This window comes from Lissotriton helveticus, chromosome 5_1 (assembly GCF_964261635.1).
Source record: "Lissotriton helveticus chromosome 5_1, aLisHel1.1, whole genome shotgun sequence".
Lineage (NCBI taxonomy): Eukaryota > Metazoa > Chordata > Amphibia > Caudata > Salamandridae > Lissotriton > Lissotriton helveticus.
In genome coordinates this window covers 30,260,023-30,281,242 of record NC_136065.1, presented here as the reverse complement: position 1 = coordinate 30,281,242, position 21,220 = coordinate 30,260,023, and positions in this window count along the sequence as shown.

Genomic DNA, 21,220 nt, shown 5'->3' with positions numbered 1-21,220 from the left:
ACGCCATCTCACAGGCTAATGGGGCGCCCCACGCCGACTTTCAGCATTGTAGGATGACCACACCAGTACAGCAACTTGCTAGACATCACCTCGGTGCCATCCGGATCTCGGCGCCCCACTGCAGATGAAGTGCCTCTCAACTATGAAACCACCACGGTGACATCCGGATCTTGGCGCGTTGTGCTGCCTTCGGCCTATTCGCACATCGGTCCGCTACTGACGCCATCTCACAGGCTAATGGGGCGCCCCACGCCGAGTTTCAGCATTGTAGGATGACCACACCAGTACAGCAACTTGCTAGACATCACCTCGGTGCCATCCGGATCTCGGCGCCCCACTGCAGATGAAGTGCCTCTCAACTATGAAACCACCACGGTGACATCCGGATCTTGGCGCGTTGTGCTGCCTTCGGCCTATTCGCACATCGGTCCGCTACTGACGCCATCTCACAGACTAATGGGGCGCCCCACGCCAAGTTTCAGCATTGTAGGATGACCACACCAGTACAGCAACTTGCTAGACATCACCTCGGTGCCATCCGGATCTTGGCATCTCAGCGCCTTGTGGTGTCTTCTAGTCAGAAAATATTGTTGCGCTGCCTTTGGCCCCATTCGCACATCAGTCCGCTACTGACACCATCTCACAGGCCAACAGGGCGCCCCACGCCGACTTTTACCATTGTAGGATGGCCACACCAGTGCCACAACTTGCTAGACACCACCTCGGTGCCATCCGGATCTTGGCATCTCAGCGCCTTGTGGTGTCTTCTATTCCGAAAATATTGTTGCGCTGCCTTTGGCCCCATTCGCACATCGGTCCGCTACTGCCGCCATCTCACAGGCCAACGGGGCGCCCCACGCCGACTTTCAACATTGTAGGATGGCCACACCAGTGCGGCAACTTACTAGACACCACCTCGGTGCCATCCGGATCTTGGCGCGTTCTGCTACCTTTGGCCTATTCGCACATCGGTCCGCTACTGACGCAAACTCACAGGCCAACGGGGCGCCCCACGCCGACTTTCAGCATTGTAGGATGGCCACACCAGTACTGCGACTTGCTGGACAACACCTCGGTGCCATCCGGATCTTGGCGCGTTGTATTGCCTTCGGCCTATTCGCACATCGGTCCGCTACTGACGCCGCCTCACGTGCCAACGTATTTTCTCCGCATTTTATACCCTATGCCGCATAACAGGTCATGTGACTTGTTTATAAAACTTTTCATTGCTTCATTTTACTTTTGGTTTCCTAATGATGGAAGGCTTGATCATATGACCTAAAAACAACACTTTTCATTGGATGAAAACTTTTTTTTTTTCCCAAACGATGAAAGCCCCACCTTGTTTCTGGATATTTCAGACTGAAGCTGGCGTCAGCATGAGAGCACCACCATCTCGTAGCTCCGTCGTGGTCATTCCGCGCGCAATCATGGCAACCGCTCCCCCCCAGAAGCCTACAGGAGTCGGGGGCCCCCAAAACTTTTGATGAATCCTCAAGGCGGAGGGGACGCTTTCGAGAATGGGGTCCAAGACCTAGCAGACAAGCGTCCGATTTCCAAGGTGTCCCAGGGCCATTTCAGTGGACCAGGCCCAAAAAGGAAAGAGCCTGCTGCCATTTTGAGAGTCCTGTGACAGCCGCCTATCCCTGCACCGCAAGAGTGGGCGCAACTCAGCTGAATTGCGGCTTTTGACACAGTGGACCAAAAACGGACGGAATGGCAACTGAAACGGTAAAGGGGCGCCCCACTACAACAGATGACACTCCACCTGGAGAGGCCCGTTCACGCCGCCTCCCCCGGGGCGCCCCACGCCGTTATTCGGAGCAGCATTGTAGGATACCAAAACCAGTGCGGCAACTTACTGGACATCACCTTGGTGCCATCGTTGTGCTGCGTTGGGACTATTCGCACAGCCGACCGCTACTTCGTTGTTTTTCCCTAAAAATGTTTATATGTTATTACTATTTTTGTTTTCTTGTATATATTTATAAATTATTACAGTTTTATAATCTTACTACTTTGTCGGAGTGCTATATATTTTTAATGTGACACATAATTGTAAAAACTTTGATGTACAAAGAGTCATCCCTGGAATCTTCCGCTTCAGGCTCGGTCCCCTCCCCAATCACAATACAGGATTGTTTTCAGATAATAGCAACGCTTCTGCTGTGACGGATCTCATCGAGTGTGGGTCTTGATCTACTATAACTCCTTTGAAGAGGGGTGATTCTTTACAGCTGGGGCCATGAACTACATCTGCAGGGCTAGCTGATACCCTAGGACCAGCCTGGACAATCGGACACAGAGGAAAAGGAGTGTCAGAGGGTGCGGTAGTGAATAGGGCGAAAGGGAGGTGTCGGGCGGTCACAGGGTGTGATTCTCAGGGAAGAGCAGCGCAGATGGGGGGAGGTTTATTACCCATGCATAAGACAGAGAGCGGGGGTGACCACTGCCTGGGGGAGATGCTTGCGAGGGTGGGGAGCCATGCTAAGGATCGACAGCGTGCACAGAGTGGGTCTGGTCAAGGCATCTAAAATGGCTGCCGTGCACGACAAAAGTGTGGCATTTGAAAAAAGACAAGATGGCGCAGACAATGTTTTTCAACACTTCCTGATTTCCTTCGAATCGAACGTTAACAGACGTTTGGGCATATTACCAAAGTTAAGCGATATTTATCCCTAACGATGCTTAGCAACGATTTTTTTACCGCTAAGCATCGTCAGAAATTATCGCAGATAAACCTTGCTATTATCAAGGTTTATCGCAAATACGATAATAAACGACCGCAATGCATTAATATCGCTGAAAACTCAGCGATATTCATGCATTAACGAGCTAATGCTCTTAGCCATGTTATCCACCTCCCATTGGATAACATGGCTAAGAACTGCTCAGGGCAGGTGCTAGCTTTTGGAGATATTCGCGCTTATCTCGAATATTTCCAAAAGTTGATAATAGGAGATAGCGATGTTAGCGACTGTTTCCAGTCGCTAACATCTTGGCATGCCCACTTTGCATGTCATTAGTGATAAATATCACTCACATGCAAAGTGGGGCCCAAGATGGTCGCTATCTCCTACTAGCCGTCGCTAACTGGTGTTAGCAACAGCTAGGTAATACAGATATAATTTTACCTCCGCGAAGCGGAGCGCTGTTACAGATATATATCTTGTTTTTGAACGTTAATTTCTCAAAATCCACTGAAGCACATATATTGAGACCTAGCAAAGGCACATCGAGCTACCAGTCCCTACAATTTTGCCAAGTTTCGTGCAAATCCATTCAGCCGTTCGATTATTATTATTATTATATTTTTGCCCCGCGGGGCCCTTTTAAAACCTCCACATCAAACCTAAGAGGTCAAGGAGGATCTACTATGCCCCCTTATGGTCATTTGCCCCTTCGCTTTGGCCTCCTCTTGTCTCTCGATCCTACCGAGAGACAAGATGGCGGCCGCTACAGACTGTTTGCAATGTTTACAGACGCCGGAGAACCAATCAGCTTCGCAAACCTCCGTTACAGATATATATCTTTTTTTGAACGTTAATTTCTCAAAATCCACTGGAGCACATATATTGAGACCTAGCAAAGGCACATCGGGCTACCAGTCCCTAATATTTTACTAAGTTTCGTGCAAATCCATTCAGCCGTTCGATTATTATTATTATTATTTTTTTTTGCCCCGCGGGACCCTTTTAAAACCTCCACATCAAACCTAGGGGGTCAGCGAGGATCTACTATGCCCCCTTATGGTCATTTGCCCCTTCGCTTTGGCCTCCTCTTGTCTCTCGATCCTACCGAGAGACAAGATGGCGGCCGCTACGGACTGTTTGGAATGTTTACAGACGCCGGAGAACCAATCAGCTTCGCTTCACAAAGCTCCGTTGCGCGAAAAGTACGCGAACTGGAGCGCTGCCCGGTCCGCTGTTACAGATATATATCTTTTTTTAAACGTTAATTTCTCAAAATCCACTGGAGCACATATATTGAGACCTACAAAAGGCACATCGGGCTACCAGTCCCTACAATTTTGCCAAGTTTCGTGCAAATCCATTCAGCCGTTCGGGCTAAAAGTGAGGCCAACCGCCCTATGGAAAACTCAATGTTAAAAACACGTTTTGGGACCCCCCTTTTTTCTCTGCCCCCCTTGACGAACCCCCCCCAAATTTTCAAGGGCTGCTCAGAAACAAAATGTGCCATTTTCCTGAAAATTTCAGCCAATTCCGTCCACAAACGCCAAAGTTATTAGACATAGAATTTTCAAAAATCCCATAGGGAAAAAATCCTAACTATATATACCTACTGGCGGTCGCCAGTAGGTACTTGTAAACAACAAGGGTTCCCTGTACGAAAAAATAACAATCAACCCCTAGGTCAGGGAATAAATCAGTGGAGAAAACTACCTAGGCAGTAATTCTAAAATAATAACACAGTAGTGAAAGGACCAACACTAAGAGTGAACAGTTTCCAAATAGTTACACAAGTTTATTGCAATCACATAAACAATAGCTAAAAATATACATTTCATAAAAATTGAATATACATCAACCATAACATAAAAATTCTTGGACATAGAAGAGTAAGTTGTGTGTCGACGCGTTTCGGCGACCAGCGCCTTTCTCAAGACAATTTACAACTTTCTGAAAATAAAACAATGTATTGTTTAATTTTTTCCCATTCTCAGTTATTACAATATTACTTAACATAGATATGAATAATTTAAAAGATAACTAATAAAAATTGTGTTCTATTATAACAAGGAAACACTGTTCAGAAAACTCAGGTCCTAAATTAATCAAAACACAACCGATAATCCAAAAATGGCGAAGCATAAATCACATAACATGACCTCTATTGTAGCCTGCTGCTATTTCATTTATTACCAAAGTCTCTTGATGGCATGATGTCTTATTAGTACATAGTCTAATTATTTCATTCCCTAATATTTGATAAACATTATATCACAATGAATTATTTCTAAAACATGATAGTCTCAAACTAAATACATCAGTTTACGTGTCAAAAAAGAATTCTAAATGCTTACATCAGTCATAAGCGATAAGGATAGAGCTATGAATTTAATTAAAAAATTACAGATGTAAGGTAGAATTTAGATGGAAAAAACGAGAACGAGTCTGATAGTTCCGTACTCTATACTTTGTAACCATTCTACTCTCCACTATTATTAGAGTTTTAGTCGATTAGAACACAATGGATTCTCTGTTCTATCTATTTTATCTGTGATGCAGATATTTGTCATATTTGTGAATCTCCATATAGAGAAGCTGCTCATTCTTACGTTAATTTAATCGCTAGCAGTTTTTAGTAAGTTACATAGAATAAGATCACGCATCTAGTTTTCACTTACCCCAGGTAAAAATGGATTTAGCACATAGGTAAAGAATTCGACGCTAGAGAAGGTCCATCTAATGTTTTGAACCGGAATTCACGTTTCTGTTTTTAGAAGTGATTCTGTAATGTTGTTAGTGAAGACAGAGAACATTTATTATTACAGGTGTACAAGGCTAACATTGATTAATTCGTTTCTATGAAGGTTACTTTAATTATAAAAAGGGGACAACTAACCTATTCTAAGGAATCTTCAGTTCTTATGTTCTGATACGACTGGTTGGATATTTCAGTCTGTCTCGCCAAGATAAAACCTGCCTGAATGATAATGTAAAATATACCATTCAAGACACACTGTAATTGTAGCTGTGTCTGATAAATACAAAGACTCTTAAAGAGATGTGTAATCTTAGATGCGCTTCTTACCCGTAATAGAGCTTTAAATTGCGTCGCCTCCACACTTTATTTATTTGATAAAAACTTCTAGAGATCTAGAATACCAGCGTTATCTAGTAAATGGAAGAGTTAATTAACGAGAAAATCAATGAATTGTTTGTGTCTGAAAACGACAGATTTTCTATAAAGCGCCCTGTTGAATTCTTACCGGGCTTTTCGCCAAATGACGGACGTCGCTGATTGGAGATCAATAACAGTTTGACACTTGATGTACACTTGATGGCCATACGCGTTACCAAGCCTGATTCCTTAAAACAAAAACTATGCTTATTATAATGTTGGAAAGGGGCTTATCGTTAAAGCTATCCTATCTGGGGGTCTAACTAACGTTTACACATAACGTACCTATGTTGTCAGCTCGTTACTTCTCCGCGATATGGCGAGATGAAGTTCAAACGTGTTGTTTGGATTTATGCAGCTTGCCAAATTCCTGCCGGATAACAAATAATACTGCGTTATAAATCTTCACGGTTATCCTATGGCAAAATCAGAACGCCCGACTGCTAAGTCGAAGCGTGTGATTTGTCATAATCGGTATCAGCAGAAAGCGTACCTTAGATCCTTAGATTGCAGCCGCGTGGAGGCGAACGTCTGACTCGGACGTGGTTCCGGGATAGAGTGAAGATGTGGCCCGGTTCGCGCGTATTTATGTTTACACCGCTGCGAGTAATTAGACTAATCCTGACGTAACTAGGGCTCATGAAACGCGAGGAAAGACTATGATCTAGTGACAAAAACGGGTGATCACGAACTGTCATTATTTAAAGGGCACACATAACAATTTATCATCAGTCTGTGCTACTATATATTAAACTTTACTCGCCAATGTGAATCGAAAAATAAATATGAAAAAATTATAAAAATTGTCAATGCAGCAGATGGAAGATATATTTTAACCAATTTTGAGCTAACTTGAAAGGAGCACATCTTTATATGTTCCTCTATCGCAATGTTCTTCTATAGCTGTATATTTAAAAGATTGCGTTCTCCCATGGGATTTCGCTGTTCAACCCCTCACGGAATGTGTTGAGAGAAAAAATCCAGAAGACTTCGCGTTTTTTACGTATTGCCTCACCTCCTTTGTCATCAGCAGTGTTAATTTTTTCTAATATGCGCCAAGTAAAATCATTAGGACCATGGCCATGGTCTATGAAATGTTTCACAATTGGTGCAGTGACTTTTTTGGTTCTAACCGCTGAGCGATGTTCGGTCAATCGTGTCTGTATTGCACGAGATGTTTCGCCCACATACCCTTGCGGGCATGGGCATTCCAAAAAATATATGACGTTTGAAGTTCTGCAATTGAACATCTCTTTGGCACTAGTTGTATATCCATTATGTGTGAAGGTAACTCCTGTGTGGATATTTGCACAAGATTTACAACTCGAGCAAGGGAACGTGCCTTTTACAGGGTTATCTCCAGTAAGGGATTTCTGTGCCAAGTACTGAGAATCTATGGGTCTTTTTATTCTAGAATGGACAATGTGATCTTTAATATTTTTATTTCGCCTGTGGGCGAAGAGAGGTTTTTCTAATTTAATTGGTCCATTACTATTCAAGATATGCCATGAGGAGTTAATGACTTGTTTCACTTTCGCATTAACTGTTGAATGACGTGTGATGCAAACTAGTTTGTTCGCTTCTGTCTTAGGTTTACTTTTCAACAGACAGTCTCTGTCATAGTACCGTGCTCTTTTGTACGAATCTCGCACTAATCTGTGTGGGTAGCCACGGTCTAAGAATTTCCGTTTCATCCCTGCTGCCTGTATATCGAAGTCTTGGAGGTTGGTACAATTCCTCCTCACTCTCAGGAATTGAGAGAAAGGAATACTCTGTCTCTGATTCCTAGGATGGAAACTTCGAAAATGCAGGAGAGTATTCCTGGCCGTTGGTTTTATAAAGAGATCTACTTTCAGTTTTCCTTCCTCATGGAGGATCCAGATATCTAAAAATTCCAACCTCTCCGAACTAATATGGGAGGTGAATTTAAGATTAGGGTCGCATGCATTGAGCCATGCCAGGAAGTCATCCAACGCCGCTCTCCCATCGGTCCAGATAAAGAAGATGTCATCTATGTATCTGGACCAATGGGAGACGGACTCGTAGAAGGGCGCTACTTCATTATAAATATGGCGAGCCTCAAATTCAGCCATATAAATATTTGCTACAGAAGGTGCCACCGAAGCCCCCATGCTGACTCCTTTTATTTGTCGGTAGAGTTTTTGTCCAAATTCAAATATGTTCTCCGTAAGCACCATACGGAGACATTGCAGCAAAAAGGCCTTGGGGCAAGGTACAGAGTAGAGGTCAATAAACCATTCTACTGCTATTAGAGCCTCTCTAATAGGAATGTTACTGTAGAGAGACTCTAGGTCGCCAGTAGGTATATATAGTTAGGATTTTTTCTCTATGGGATTTTTGAAAATTCTATGTCTAATAACTTTGGCGTTTGTGGACGGAATTGGCAGAAATTTTCAGGAAAATGGAACATTTTGTTTCTGAGCAGCCCCTGGAAATTTGGGGGGGGGTTTGTCAAGGGGGGGCCGAGAAAAAAGGGGGGTCCCAAAACGCGTTTTTCCCATGTTAATTTCCATAGGGCGGTTGGCCTCACTTTTAGCCCGAACGGCTGAATGGATTTGCACAAAACTTGGCAAAATTGTAGGGACTGTTAGCCCGATATGCCTTTGCTAGGTCTCAATATATGTGCTCCAGTAGATTTTGATAAATTAACGTTCAAAAAAATATATATATCTGTAGCAGCGCTCCGGGTAGCGCCCCGGTTCGCGTTCCTGACGCGTAACGGAACTTCGCGAAGCTGATTGGCTCTCCGGTGTCTGTCAACATTCTAAACAGTCCGGAGCGGCCGCCATCTTGTCTCTCGGTAGGATCGAGAGACAAGAGGAGGCCAAAACAAAGGGGGAAATGACCATAAGGGGGCCTAGTAGATCCTCCCTGACCCCCTAGGTTTGATGTGGAGGTTTTAAAAGGGCCCCGCGGGGAAGCGGTCCGGGGAGCGTATTATGAGGAAAAAAGAATGATAGACTTTTTAAATATTGTATGTTTATTGATTGTTCGTTTTGTTGTTTTTTTATATTTTTTTATTTAAGTAGCAATATGTAGGTACCAATGCAGAGTCAAAAAATTAATATACACCGTCTCCTTTGTAGATATCTTGCATGTTGTTTCAGAAGTTATTGTGGAATATGGAATTCATACCATAGTGTGTCAGGAAAGCAGAAACAATATGGAGGCAGGAGATGATAAAGAGATGTTAAATACACATTGGAGATAATATAGTTGGAGAAAGGAAGTAACTATGAGCAAAATTTCTATGTAACATAAAAAAGTTGCACAGTATACTATAAGTCTGACTTTACATTAGAATCAATTTGGTACTAGTTTATGAATTACATATAAAAATGATTAAAGACTCGAACAATTTTTGATTATTAAATATACATTTATTTTTCTGATTCTTTTTCAAAATTTAATAGAACGTCTAACATTTGACTGTCCGAAATGTCTTCTTTTTGCTTTTTGACTGAACATAACTTCCAACATTTGACCATCCTCATATTGAAGTAACAAATCCACAGATTCTACACATTGTAGAAGTTCATGGTCCCGTGATTCATCCATGAATTCCAAGTCAATGGGTTCAATGATTTCCTCATTGTTCATCTCTAGGACAATTTCAAAGGAAACGTTCTGTTCTCCTTCCATTTTTGTGCTGAAATTTGCATACATCAGTATATATCAGTAGAGATAGGGCACTGTTGGGTTTAAGTTCAGACAGGTACTTGTGAGTTTATAACAGAGAAGTTATCTATGGGCACTGTATGGTTTCAGGCGTGAAGTAGTACTATTAAAAAGGGCCTGTGAAAAAGCCTAAGTAAATTCATAATTATAACACAGAAATGTAAATCAATCCATAATTATAATAAACAAGCCTTTCTCAATGTCTAACTCTTACAGAGGGATAGTATATAACTATCTGAAAATTTTTTCCCAAATTAATTTAAAGTGCATAACATAGTTCTCCTGTCAAATTTATAAAATAAAATCTTACCTTTTAAAAACAAGTTTAAGTTGTCAGTGAAAATGCTCTTGCAATGTACTTCAGGAAGTAGTAGTCAAAATGGCTGTGTTTCTCTCTCTTTCTTTATATATATTCAGGTACATAACCAATCAAATGTCAGGTAAAAAAAGTAGAAAATGAAAGTAACATTTTAATTGGTTGTCAATTCCAATACTTCAGATGTGTTTTGTGAAGTAATTTACCTCAGGGTATTTAGAGAGGTCTACAGGCTAAATGGCTAAATGGAATTCCAACCAAATGTGTGAAAATGGTAGGGATTGGTATGTAGTATGAGCTAATCTATATTTGGTGAAAGTGTCTCCAGTCGTTTTTCTGTAAATTACTTCCCCACCTTTTTTAAGCGAGCGCTTCCCAGTGCGCGCCCCGGTACGCGTACCGGTAGCGTTACGGGAGTCCTCCATTTTGTGTTTTGGTAGAATTGAGATACAAGATGGAGGGCAAATAATGTTCAGAATGGGTAGAAGGGGGCATGGTAGACATATCCTGATCCCCTAGGTTTTCTAGTAAAAAAAAAGTTACATTTAAAATTTGTTTATAGTGATCATAGTTAGGGTAGCTCTGAGAAGAGCTTTTGGGTCTGTGGTACATTTAGGTACTTATAAGTAGGTACCAATACATAGTCTTAAATTCAGGATGAAAACTCTGTTTCCCTCATCTGAGAAGTGAACTCCATCTCCTCTGTAGATATCTTGCATGTAGTAACGCAAGTTATTGTTGTACATGGAGCCCATTCCATGGTCTCTCATGTAAGCTGAAACAGACTTATTTACATGCTTCCTCGATTTCTTAATTTGTGGACAAAATTGGTTCGACCACCTCCATTTCTGTTTTGGCATATATTTGAATATACCAAGGCAGTTTGAGGAAAAAGTGCCATCAATTGGTCAAAGGTGTCCTTTAAAAGCATTTCCAGACCTACCCCAGTCAAAGTGCCCAAGTCATTTCCGCCACAGTGCACAATTAACAGGTCAGGTTTTGGCAAATGCAAAAAGGTTTTCACCAATGGTATCAATTGGTGACATCTTAATCCTCTGTTGCCAATCCACTTGATTTCCACATTTTGTAAATTGAGATTGTGTAAATTTCTGTTATCAGCATACCTTTGAGCCCAGTGGATGTAACTATGTCCAACAATCCAGACAGAAAACATGGTGAGAGGAGGTTCTGCTTCAGTCAGATGAAGTGTGGGAATGAAATGGCAGTTGAAACAGTAGGAGTTTGTAATGAAAAAAACCGTGGAGTTTCTGTGCTAATGAATCAGTAGCAGTGATTGGTGGATTTTCATTGCTGAAAACAGAAAGTTAGGGTGCATGGATGAGTTCTTTGAAAGATGTAATTTGAATGGTCAAGAAAAAATCATTTTATGAAAGATTGCACTGGATACGCAGGTGTACTGAGAGTTCAGAGTTCAATTGAAACATTGTTGTGTGAACTTGCAAACATCAGAGGTCTTTCAGCATGTGGTTGCTATGGAAAAAAGGCAGAAAGGGCAGAAGGGGGAAGGGTGTTGATTTGAAAAAAGTGAGGGAAGAGTTTTGATTGGGTGACATGAGAGATATGCGTGATGAATTACAGCATTTCTGTGCCATTGTTGGTTGCAGCCTTTGGAGTGCATACCCTTTGCTCTTCTGAAGACAAATTGGTGTGTGTCTGAGACTGTTTTGAAACTCAAAAAGTATTTGCTAAGGTGAGAAAAGATTCATTTAATTTAAATAGAGAATAGTATGCTTTAAGGAGAAAATTATGAAGAAAGTTGTGTATTTAAAATGTTGCTTTGTGTCAAGTGTTTTACAAATAGATTTTGTTTCTTTGAGTTACATAGCCATGTTACATAGCCATGTTAAAAGTGACGCAAAAATAGTCCAATAAGCCTAAATTTCATCTGCAACCCTGAGTAGGCCTCACCTCAAACAAACCTCTGGATAGGCCACACCTTATCGTCATCTTGAATCAATCATTTAAAATGTTAGGGGCAGATTTATGATGGCCGTGCGCCTCTTTTGTGCCGCTGTTGCGTCACTTTTGTGACGCAGTAGCAGTGCAAAAGATGCACCATGTTGCAAGATAGGCCTCACTTCATCTGCAACAAGATACCGTCAGTTTAAACTGTATACATTTAGGACTGTGTAGGGGGCATGGAGAAGATGAGCAAAAGATGCGCTATGTTGCGACATATTTACAACTTGATGCATCTAGGCAGATGTGTCATGCTGTAAAGTCCTGTGCCACATGAAACCTGCGTCAGGTTTCATTTGGGCGTTTTGTTGCAGGGTGGGCAGTCATTTGCATGAAAGCCGTGTAAAACTAACACAGTAAAATTAAGAAGATTTTACTGAGTCAGCTTTATGGCATTGCTGAATCAAATCCTTACGCCTGTTTGAAACAGGCATAAGGAGTAATACACCATGCAATGCGTGGCTTGCCCCTGTGCATTGCAGTAGATATGTTGCGCTTATGACGTGATACCTGCAATGCGCCGTTTTTGTGGAACAGATGTGTGACGCATCTGTGCTGTTTTTGCTCAATGGTGCTCTGCATTGTAAATGCGGCACATCATGGGTGGCAGAGCAGTGGCGTACGTTAACTGGTGCATCCCTGGGTATGCGCCAGTTAACATAAATCTGCTCCTTTAAATTTAAGTATTAGCAGGGGTCACAGTGTTGGTGAGGCTTTTCCAAGGTTAAGAAGAGATGAGTCCTGTTCACTGAAAACGTGGACATAGGCCTCAACTCCTCAGCATCGCTGGACATGGTTAAATAATATCTGCAAAATGTTACTCTTGTTAAACAATTTTACTATTATAGTCTCTGAGATTAGTCTCTTACTCTGCAACATCTCATTGTTGTTCTCTTTCTTTAAAGATAACGACAACATCAAGCATGAGTGATAATGAGCAATCTGTTGATCTCGATCTTATCATTAAACTTGTAATTGAAACGTCAGTGGAAGTAGATCCCTTGGATGATTTATATCCTGTGGATGATGAAGAATATGATGAGGATGCTAAACAGTACATAAAATTATATCAACTCCTAGAATCATTATAGGCCAGTTACCTACCCTAAATTCTCTCTTCTGAAAACACAAAGTAAGAATATTTTAAGTCAAAAGGCAACATTGTTTCATAGTCAAATGGGAATCATTTCCGAAACACCAGCTTTTTTTACATTTTAAATAAGCTGTGTAATAAGCGGATGTTGTCAAAGGACCATCATGTCATATAATAGCTGCATTTACAAATGTTCTTCCTAAAATCAACGACTGTGTAGCCACAACATTTGTAATTAAAGTTGAAAACTTACTTTCATCAGGTTTATATAGTTGGAATTTTAAAATGACATTATAATTAAAAGTTTGTACAAATAATGTGGACAGCATTGCAGACTTACATTTCCTCTAATCCATGTTTTGATTGGCTGCTTGAATTAGCTTATTAAAAGAAACAGTTTTTCTGAACTCATTCAAAGTGCAGTTATTTTTCCATGACGTCAAGTGTTATGGTAAGAACACCGTTTGCTTTGGGAAATACTCTGTTGTCCTTTAACTAATCCGTGCCCACCACTTTCTGTAAGAAAACCTTCTTTTTTTTCAGGAACTAATTAAAAATCAAAAATAACTTTTCACTCTGTACTACACTTATCCTAGAGGCCAAATAGTGTAGGAGCCATTAGAACCTCTTGAAATTCCTCAGAGCAAATCCCGAGATTCCTTCCCTAAAATTTTGGTTGTAAAAACACCAGGTAAGAATTTTTAAGGTCAAAAGGCAATCTTTTTTTGAAAGTTAAAACAGAATCATTGCAGAATGACCAGCCGGTTCCAGACTTCAAATAAGCTGCGTAATGTCCTGATGTTGTTGAAGGACCGTCATGATATATAATTGCTGCAGTTACAAAAGTCCTTCCTGATATTGACAACTGCGAAGCCACAAAATTTTTAATTAAAGTTGTCAATTTTGTTCCATCAGGCCTACATCGTTGGAACATTAAAATGACATACTGGCCATATCTTCGTATAAATAATGTGGACAGCATTGCAGACTTACATTGGCTACACTCCATGTTTTGATCGGCTGCTTTTACTAGCTTATTAAAGGACACTGATTTACTGTCTGGCAAAGTTAAATATATAAATCTTTCTGAGTCTACACTAGTTGTACTTGATACCCTACAGTTCTCGCAGTCATGCTGCCATTGATAAGAAAGGCCAAACAGATTATCTACATCCACACCTTCATCTTGCAATAAATCAAGCATATACATTAAAAACTCCTGACAATCTTGCTGAATATTTTGAGAGAATTGCGTTTGACCTGAACATTTGTCTAACAGATTTCGAATTTAAGACACACTTTCTATTTTTGTTTTATCAGTGCTACATTTTTCCAACACAGAATTCAACAAACAGCAAAAACTTTGATCCGAATTGATCACAATCTGTTCTTTTAAAGTTTCTAGAGAAAAGACAACATTAACCACTACATTAGCATAGCAGTTGACACCAGAACTATTTTCAAATTGAAAACCAACAACATCTTCAACAGAATCCATTTTCTTTCTGCTTATAATTTCGGGTTCATCGACTTTGTCTTTTTGCTACAACCTCCCTACTATTGGTCACATTTCTTCGTTTCCGGCCTACCACACGTTTCTCAAACAAAGGATATTGAGGCAAATGTGGTGCATACTCTCTTCTTAACCTATTGTATTCCTTAACACAATCTAGATCCGCACAAATGTTTGTGACATCACAATCAATCAAGTACAATCCAGATAAAGTTCTGACTCGTGACAATGCCACATATGCCATACCCTCCTTGAACACAGAACTGGCAATATTCACCAATGCACTGTCTACACTTAAACCTTGCGATTTATGGATTGTCACCGCATATGCCAAGCAAACAGGAAACTGCTTACGCCGAACATATAAGTCTTTTACAAGCAAAAACCTAGCAGAGCAACGACCAATTAGCTGTACTTCCTCAATGCCATCAAATTTAATTTTTAAAAATTCTATTCCATCTCTATTTCTGTATTTCTCAAAATCAACAACATTACCCATTGATCCATTTACCAGACCTCTTTCAACATGTAAATTCCTTCTCAAAATGATACGACAATTTAAGCACACATTCAGAGTCTTTTCAAAACCCGCAGTTTTAGATATAGTCTTCTCTAATGAATCCAATTTAGATTTCAAATTTTCAGACAAAATAATTGTTGCTCCCATATGCTCAATTCTGTCAATAGCTTCCAGTTTTACTATGTTTTGGTTTTCTAAAATCAACATTTTGTTGTTGAAGATGGAACATTCTTGCAGAGTTGGCATCAAACATATCCCAGATTTCTTCTCAGTAATTTTCTGAAAAATATTCTCTGGCAGAACGTCTTCATCTGGATACAAATTTGACAATAATCGTGCATGTAAAGCTTCCTTCCCATGCTCAGTCACTTTTCCAATTCTAACATCTTGTAGAATATTCTTATAATCTTCATCCTTTGCCTGACGCATATTTACACGTAGTTCAGCATAATTGAAGTTTAACCATATATTGACGTTGCCAATGCTCCCTAGGCACTTCCTGGTATCTTCATGGGTAAGTAGTTTAAAAACTGGTTGTCCTTTCACTGGTGTCAGTTGCAGAAGATCACCGAAAACAATGATGTGTTTGCCACCAAATAACACATCATAATCTGTTTTAAGAACTTCTTGCATTCTCAAATGCACAAAGGCAAGCATGACATTGGAAACCATGCTTACTTCGTCAATGTTAAGAAGTTTAATTTTCCTCAACACTCTGGAAACTTCACAACAAGCATCTCCAGATAACTTGTGGTATTGTAATTTGTTATCATGCTCCACTGGCAGCATCAGTAGACGATGCAAAGTAATACCTTTAATGTTATGTGCTGCCAGACCAGTTGGAGCGGTGACAACACAAGACAGCGATGACTTAGTCCTTTTCTGCAAATAACATGAAATTGCTTTAATGAGGAAATTTTTTCCAGTTCCTGCTTCTCCACTCACGTACAGTCGGACAGGCTTCAACGATGTACATGAGCACTCTTTCTTCTCATGACTTAATCCATGTTCAATTTGGTTGGTAACTTCATCATATATTTTCCTGTGCTCAACGTTGAGTTGTCTTTCCAAATCTTCTAAGTTAACCGCATCCTCCTGAGCATGTTCCATGGCTCTTTCCACTTCAATCATGGCAGTGGCAGCTTCATTTTCTATAACTGGTGCTCCTAGTGGATCCTGACTCAATGAAGTGGAACTCTGACTGTCCTGAGAACTATCTTTAGAAATCTCGGCTGCAATTGTTGCTTCCTGCTCGATTTCTGCATTCAACATTTCTAGATATTTGGGAAAAACAGGACATTCTGTGGACTCCTTGGCTGCATTGAAAGAATCTTCATAATAGAGGAAATCTCCAAGCAGTTCCTCTTCTGCACGCCAAGGCTTGAAAAGTTGCAAAAGAGCTAAATAAAAAAACTCTTTTCTTTCAGGAGATTCGCAACTCAATTTTTGATGATTTACCAATTGGTATTTTCTTTGCTTGACCAGACATCCCTCACTTCCAATTACAGCATACACTCCTTTATCAATATCTTCTTTGATGTTCCTCTTGAATATGTAATTTTGTAGAACCTCATACAGACAAACATTCTCGAGGTGACTGCTTCTATTTGGATAATATGTATCCAACATGTTGGTCTTCAAAATATCTGTACTGTTTGGCTCCTTCTCCGCCAAATACTCAATTTCCCGTACAGGTTTCAGAACTCGATTACGTGTTGCAGCAAGACCAAGACTCACCCAAATTATACTCCTAGATTTGGCATAGAGACTTGCTGAAGATAACCGATCAGAACATTCATATGCTCCGATTTCTCGATGCGACAACATCTTTAGACTGAAACTGTACAACTTCTTACTGAGGCTCTTCTCATGTGAAATGTCATCCCACATATCCTTCAGTTCTGTCTTTTCTTTTTTGGTGATATAAGACGTCACATATCGAGCCACAGCCATACAGTTGTCAGCCACAAACTGTATATCCATGTTAGCATTCCACATGGACAAAATGACTGGGTTGTAGTCGTTGATGTACTTGGACTCTTCGTTTCTTTTTAAATTGTATGTATTTTTGGGTGATTTCCTCGTCACAGTATGTCGCAGAGAAGACATCAAATTATTTACTCTTCCTTTAGAAATCACTGGTCGTGGAAAGCCGAAACGACATTTTGTGTAGAACTTGTCCTTGTTTCTGAATTTACGACGACAGTACTTTCCACAACGATGGTTTTGAAAACGTAAAACTTGTTCTCTTAAACTTTTGTCTTCCTTTGTGTTTGGAACAGCACATGTAGAATACTGTTCTATGAAACTCATCACTAAGTCATCCGGATCTGTTCCAAATTTGGGCGCATCTTTGATCCATAGCAGCATATGTATATGAGGAGCACCTCTCGCTTGATACTCCTTTCTCCAGAAGAAATCCAACACCTCTCCAAGAGGTGTATTTTTCTTGTTCGTAATGAAAGACATCATAGCTTCAAATCTATGATTGAAGAACCTGCATACATTGACTGGATCCAAACAGCACAGTTCTCCGGGTGTCTTGAATTCGATATTTTCAATGTTTCCATTTGCCTCTCGTAGAAATTCACGTAAGTCTTCCCAGCCATACTCGGCACAGCTGAGAGTGAGGAACCATGTGGGAGTTCCTAAGTTCCTCAGCATACATTTTAAGTCACCATGACGACGGTACCAATACTCATTAGTACCACGCTGACACGCCATGAGATTAATCAAGTGAGAATCCAAAATACTGTCTTGTACATTGACTTTATCCATAAACTCCCTTGCCGAGATATTTTGCTGCTGTACACAACTTTTCAGGATGTGGTTCACTGCATAAGACAGTCCAGACAGATCACTTTCATACAGTAGATGAAACAAATAGGGAATGCATTGACGAAACCTAGGATCTTCTGCATACAATCGTAAAGTCCGGTATTCAGAAGCAGGAATTTGATCAGGCCGCTCATCATATCTTCCTCCTCGACCTGTTGGAAATAACTGTGGGAAACACCGAGCTTCCAAACTTTCCTCCCAAACACTAATGGGACTTCCTTTGGCTTGTTTCATTTGAAACAACTCAATAGCATTCCCCATGACTTCTTTAGAATGCAAAGGATGAACACTATAATGTTCACATATTTCTTCATTTTTAGAAGCATCTACTTTCTCGATTTGTCCAGCACACAAATCGCTGTCCTCTTCTTCACTTAGTTCGTCTTCTGCAACACATACATTCTTGTAGTACTCATTGTTTTTCATCAAATACAACGTTGCCTTTTTAACTTTGCGTACATCCACTAAATCTTGCCAGATTTTCTTACTCTTTGTCGGAACTCCATTAACTAGGATAACAAGAGGATCCTCTTCCACTTTGTCTACACCAATTGTATCAATATTTGTCTTCAAATCCAGAGGCAAATAAACTACCCTTCCCTTTAATCCTCTCTGTAAATCTGAAGGAGGCAATTTCCCTGTCTTAGGCTCCATTCTAACAAAAGCCTGAAAAGGATGGACACTTTAAATCAAAATAGATTCATAAGTATTTAAATCCTTCAGTTCAGAAGGAATGTCAACCAATTCCAGATTATTATGAACCGCTCTAGCAGGCATCCGGTTTTGATTTAGTTTGTTAAAACAATAAGTACACATACGTTGATCTGATCCCAAATGAAAACAATTTTCTACCATCAAGTATGTTGCAAAATCCTTCCATTCACTATTATTTTCCATTTCACTTTTTGCATATAAATCCACTAACTTAGTCTGATTCTTATAATAAGTCCGTCGACAACACACACAAGTGAAATTAGGCCTCTCACTTCATTTCACCGTAAACGTGGAAATTTCTTTGAGAAACTTATCTGTACTGGAAATCTGTACACTCTCTTCCACATTACCTTCTTCTACTGGGTCAATTTCAACATTGTTCTCTTTACTAGCAAAGTAACAAAACTCAATTTCTGCACAAATATTCTTCACATCTACTTCTGAACCATGCAAAAGAGCAGTGCATAATTGTTTAAGCATAATTGCTGGACTCGTAGCATAATACAACATTCTAACTAATTTCCTCACTTTATTATGATGCACTGCTAGCATCCTGAAATGATGAAAAACACTCTGGCATACTCTCCTGGAAAGACAAGCCAATGAATGACCATGCAAACCTGTCACTTTTCTCACTCTGCAAGGATCTAATTCTTGCAACAACTTCATTTTCTGTTTTACACTTTTCTTATTAAATGTCCGTACAAAATCACAAAGCAAATTGATGGAATCCTGTCGCACACTGCAAATACTACTACAATTCCAGGTGTACACTGGTCCCTTAGGACGTCTTCCTAAAACTTCATTACCTAACACCTCTTCTGCCTCTGTTGACACAAGTTTTTCTTTTTCAACCGGACAACCATCTTTCACCTCATATGCTCGACCATCGGTGTCAACTGCATGCACCAAATCATTATCCTGGAAATAACTCTCCTCATTAAAAAATGCCTCACAACTTGAACTATGCATCCATTCTCCTGAAAAAACTTCACAAAACTTACTACGATTAACTGTTCTTTTCCATCTACTATTTGATTTGAAATCATAAATTGCCTTGTTTAGTTTCCTAATTCTATTGATTATCAAAATAAATAACTTTCGCTTAATTTCAAATGCCTGATCAATAATTTTCTCAACATTTCTCTTTCTCTTATAAAAAGCCACTTTCTGTTGACCTTTCTTAATATTTTTTAACAAATTGCCAATTATCCTGTTGCGGAACATTGGTCTACGAATGTCCCTAAACTGTTTGTTCCTTCTACTACCATGCACAGAGTTATCTTCTGCTCTAGCAGTAACATTTTTGAGTGGCCTTTCCTTTCCTTTTAAATTGGCTCTCTTCTTCTGGACTAAAACATGTTCTGTAGTGATACTTTTTCGTCTACAAATGTTTCTTAAAAAAGATTTTGTTCTCTTACCCAGAGTTGTACTGGTGAGTTGAGAAGTTATTATTGTAGAGGACTGCTGCAAAGGTTTACCAAGGTGGGGTGTAAGTCGCTTTGCTTCTTTTTTTTTTCTTTGCCTTGAGGGCATTTTTGAGTGGCATTTCCTTTCCGTTTAAATTGGCTCTCTTCTTCTGGACTAAAACATGTTCTGTAGTGATACTTTTTCGTCTACAAATGTTTCTTAAAAAAGATTTTGTTCTCTTACCCAGAGTTGTACTGGTGAGTTGAGAAGTTTTTATTGTAGAGGACTGCTGCAAAGGTTTACCAAGGTGGGGTGTAAGTCGCTTTGCTTCTTTTTTTTTTCTTTGCCTTGAGGGCATTTTTGAATTTTTCTAAAGATCTTGAGTTGAATCTGTGGGAAATATTTTTTAAAAAAAGGCATTAACCACTATTTCCAAACAGTAAACGAATAACAGTAGGCAAACAATTAACACACTAGTTGAGGTATGAAGTCGTATTTACAAAACACTTGCACCACTTTTGCGTCACTTTTAACATGAGGAAAATAACATGAACGTGGCTCAAAGGCCTTAGAAATATGCCCCATGCTGGCTATGAAAGTCTAGCAGTACATATCAAGAAACCTAATTGACTTCAAGAAAGGTTTTTAAACACATCAAGTAAGCAATTTATTCTCCCTAAATCATGGGGCAAGTGACTTAAAATGCCCTAACACACATGGGGGCGTATTTACAAGGCCCTTGCACCACTTTTGCGTCACTATTAACATGGGGAAAATGACGTCAAAGTGACTCAAAGGCCTTGTAAATATGCCCCAAGCAGGCTATGAAACTCTAGCAGTACATATCTAGAAACCTAAATGACTTCAAGAAACGTTTTTAAACACATCAAGTAAGCAAATTATTCACCCAGATTCATGGGGAAGTGACTTAAAATGCCCTAACACACATGAGGGCATATTTTACAAGGCCCTTGCACCACTTTTGCGTCACTTTTAACATGGGGAAAATAATGTGAAAGTGGCTCAAACATGAGAGCGTATTTACAAGGCCCTTGCACCACTCTTGCGTCACTTTTAACATGGGGAAAATAACATGAAAGTGGCTCAAAGTCCTTCTAAATATGCCCCATGCTGGCTATTAAACTCTAGCAGTACATATCAAGAAACCTAATTGACTTCAAGAAATGTTATTAAACACATCAAGTAAGCAAATTATTCACCAAGATTCATGGGGAAGTGACTTAAAATGCCCTAACACACATGAGAGCATAT